The sequence below is a fragment of the Agelaius phoeniceus genome, chromosome 2 (assembly GCF_051311805.1).
Source record: "Agelaius phoeniceus isolate bAgePho1 chromosome 2, bAgePho1.hap1, whole genome shotgun sequence".
Classification (NCBI taxonomy): Eukaryota; Metazoa; Chordata; class Aves; order Passeriformes; family Icteridae; genus Agelaius; species Agelaius phoeniceus.
Window position 1 is genome coordinate 112556937 of NC_135266.1, and position 4520 is coordinate 112561456.

Sequence of the window (4520 nt, forward strand, 5' to 3'; positions counted from 1 at the left end):
TGATCAATTCTCAAATAATTTTCATTCTACTGGTGGAAGGACAGGAAAATTTTTGAATTTCTGAGCTTCACTAACATTTTACATTCGTGTAGCACCTTTTTCTTGGAGAAATCCTGTCGGGACCCAAAATTACCTCACTTGACTATGGCAGTGGCACTACAATTAAAAAATGAACCTTGGATCAGGTGCTGTTTCCCTGTATGCTGACCTGAGATCCTTGTAGGGTTCCCATCTGGACTGATGAGGCACTCTGGTGTCCTTGATCATCCAGCCTGTCTGACTTGTGGGAAAGGTTGCAAGCAGAGCACGGGGCAGGTTTGACTTGCCTGGTCCTTAAAACACCAGGGCTCACTTACTTCACGTCGTGGGTTTGAAGTTGTACCAAAAGGAGCAACTCCAAGCCACAACAGCTTGCAAATCCACTTAGGGTAAGTGGATTACAGTAAGGCTTTTACAACATCAATGACTGTCTTGTTGCAGCACACTTGGGTTATGATCACTTCTGTTACCTTCCCTTGGAATTAAACAGTCAGAGCAGACAGCCAGGGAAAACACAGGTATTACTTCTAATAATCCAATTCCACAGCAAGCCAACGAGAGAAATAAGCAGTTTTAAAGCTTTATAAAATTGAATTAGATTTTTTAACAAGAAGTTCACATGGTCAGTTTAGTAATTACCTTGGTATCTTAAATTTAGAGTCTTCAACCTCTAAACATTAGAAACACCCTCAGGTCAGTCCATGGCCATAAGTATATCCTGCACATGCTCATGGATCATGGGTCAGATATGCCCTTGTGACAGGCTGACCCCAACCAACAGCCAAACTCCCTCCCTGACTCCCTCTCACTCCCCTCCTGCTGAATGGGGACAGAGTAAAAGAAAGGCTGGACTTAGGCATCGAGATAAGGATAGCTTGGTAGGGAGAGGAAAGGAAAGCTGCACATGCAAGTAAAGAAAAATGGGAATTCATTCCCTGGTTCCCATCAGCAGGCAGATCTCCAGCTACCTTCATGGAAAGCTACACCTCAACATGCACAACAACTGCTTAGGAAGACCACCACCACCACAAAGAGCTGCCCTTCCTCCTCCTTTTACCAAGCTTTCAATGCTGAGGGTGTGGAGTATGGAATATCCCTTTGGACAGTTCAGGCCAGCTGTCACCACTCTGTCCCCTCCCTGTAGGCTGGGAGGAGTGAAGGGGAGAAAAGCCGTGAGAGGAAGCAAACAGTGCTCCTCAGCAGCCTAAAAAGGGGTGTAGCATCAACAGTGTCCTAGCCACAGGTGTAAAGCACAGCACCACAAAGGCTGCCAGGGGAGAGTTAACTCCACCTCAGCCAGGCACAGTACAATCCCAACCCCTCATCCCACACCATTCATGTCATGTGTGATCTGAGATATTGTATTAATCACGTATCCTCTGTGCCACTCATGCATTGCTTCATTGCCATACCCTACTCAAACCTTTTCATTCCATCTATTTATCTTTCCTGAAATTGCTTTTTACCAACACTTACAACTTATACTGCATACCTAAACCATCTTTACATCCAGCAGTCAGGTTTATTCATCCTCTATGACCACTATACCTTGTCCCTTGACAGATATACAGGTATTATTCCCCCATTCTGTGCCCTCCCTCCCCCAAATTTCCATAAGAACAGTCAATTACTTTGGTCCTGCCTGTCAAGGGGATCACTCAGGACAGCACCACGTTGGATTGTTAAACAGCAAGACCACTTGGGTCAGCACTGCACTCACATGGCTCCTGGTGAGGCTCATTCTCTGTTGGTTCAGATGATTCCTGCTGTACTCCCTCCTATATCATACAAGTCAAATAATGGATTCTTGTCTGCCAGGGATAAACCTCCTTGAGGTACAGATTTCCACTTCCTCCTGCACCAGGTGCACCTGGGTCCCTGAGCAAAGACAATCCCACAAATGCATTTTCCTTTACCCAAGGCAGAGCAACCCACAGTGCCTTTCCCAGTGCACCCACAGTGTGTCCAGTTTGCCATGCCTCACCATACTGATATCACAGACACCTCCCTCCACCTGCTCCAGGGAGATTTTACCCACAAGGGTCACTTGATTGCAGTGCATGTTTCACATGTGTTATGGCCTCAACAGTCAGGGCCCACCCCTCAATCACAAACCCTTTTTTTTCAATGCACCTCTCACAGTTATGGTCCTTATCTTGAACTCTTCAAGTTTTTTCATCCTATTTTCTCCCCATGTCCTGTAGAGGAAGGGGCTGAAAGTGGCTCAATGGGCATCTGGCTGCTGGTCAAGGTTAACTTGACACAGTCCTTTTTTCCCATCCAACAATGGGTATACAGATTTTAACCAGTAACTTCCTAACCTGCAAGCAAATGCTGCTGGCCCAGGTCAATCCAGCAGCACCCAAACCTGCCCCCTTTGAGACATTTCTCAGATCAGAAGAAGGCTCTAGCCCAGAGCAAAGGTCAGGCTTGCCTCAGATGACCTCCTTGAGTGAGTTTTTGAGTATAATATCAGTAGGACAAAATGCAAAGCTAATGAGAATTGCATGTGATTAGCACTTCTGCCCACAAGGACAAGATAGCCTATCAAGGTATCATACATTCAGTGAAACTTGGTTAAATAAATCATCTTTTAAATCAACCTTTGCCCAATCAAAGTCCAGTCTTACTTATACGTACAGCCACAGGAGGAGCAGCAAAAGAGAACTCCAGTGAAGGCTGCTCTACATTGATATACAGGTAAGAAATTCTGGTTTTCCTAATTCATTTTCCCTTTGAGAACTCCTTTTTGCAAAACAAATAATTTTGCACAGATCAAAAGGTGTCATATGCAGGGCATTGTAACCTTCTCTCCACTTCTAAATATGAAAAAATTATTTTTCCCATAGAAGCCTACTGTTTCTCCAGCTCTGTGTAGTACTGGTTTTGCATCCACTGATTCCCAGTGTTTGTCAGGAAAAGGTGCTTTGGATTGTACTTTCAATTGATACAGTCTGATGTGTTCTAAACCACGTTCAAATAACAGCAAAGTTCATCCCTTTATTAGTTAATGTCAGTGCAGTACCCAGAGACCCCTAAAATGCTCAAGGCACCTGACCATGGAGCACAAGTGAACCATGATCTGCAGGCTGCACATCCTTGCAAGCTGAAATTCCTGTGTTCTCCAGCTCTGGTGACACCTGTGCCAGAGTCACCCCACACATCCATGCTGCTCTGGGTGCTGCCCAAGTAGCATCAACAGTGCAGCTGCAGCTCCCCTAGCAAAGAGTCTGCACCATGGGTAGCCACAGCACTGGCTCTGCACTAAGCTGCTCTCTCAGAAGGATTTGACTGCCAGGAGAGATAAAGAACTCAGTTCTGTCAGTAAAGAGACAGAAAAAAAAAATATTTCCAGTAAAATAATAACCAAGGTTGCTAATTAGCTGGATTTTCCAGCTGGGGGAATTTGTCTTCATTTGTCTCGTTCCTCTGTGTTCATGGATCTCTGGCAGGACAATGTCTTGGGAGATGTTCCCTGGTCCCACCTGTTATTTACCATCCATATGTGCTATTCCTGCATGACAAGCTTCACACAAACCACAGTTTCTTTACATCCCAGAGCAGTTTAGGCAGGAAGGGACCTTTAGAAGTTGCCTGGTGCAATGCCCCATAGAAAACAGGGCCAGCTTAGATTGGATTGCTCAGGGCCCAATCCAGGTATCTCCAAGGACAGAAATTTCACAGCCTCTCTGGGCACTTCTAGGCACATCTGACTTCCCCCAAGAGCAAAAGCTGTCCTTATGGATGTCTGGTTGGAATTTCCCTTGCTGTGCTGCAGCCTGTGTCTGTTGTCTCTCATCCTCCCACTGTTCATTTCCAAGAGTCTGGCTGTGTTCTCCACACAATCCAGTTAGGCAGTGGGAAAATATCAAGAAGATCTTCCCTTCACTTTCTCTTCCCAAGACTGAACAAACCCAGCTCTCTCAGCCTGCTTAAGTAAGTGTTTTAGAACCAAAATTCCCTCTGCAAACTAGCTCAAATATGGCAGTTACTTGGGGAGATCAAAACTGGGGACAGTACCCACATGAGGCCCCCTAAGTGTCAAAGGGAGGGGAACAATCCCTTCACTCCACTTAAAATCCCTTTTTCCAAAACTTCATTTCCTCTGTAAGACTTAATCCTGGTATTACACCCCTTCCATAATCCTTACTATGTTTTCACAGGCAGACTTTTCTTATTTCAATTCTGCATTTTGCTTAACTTCACTTGAGATACAGCAACAACAACAAAAAAAAAAAGTAAGGAGGGTCCGGGAAATGGGTTTGGTTTCTTCTTGATAGCCTTGTTAACCAAATTCAGCTTTGCACAGCTGGATTTCCTGGGGCCAAAAAGCCCAAACAAACAAACAAAAAAACTTGACACCCAGAAAACCACCCAAGAATTCTGAAGCAAACCCTCTCAACCTGTAATTAGAGGGAATATACCCCAAGTAAGCTTCCTGTTCTTACTCACAGGTGCTTTCTCCATCCTGTCTGGCAGAG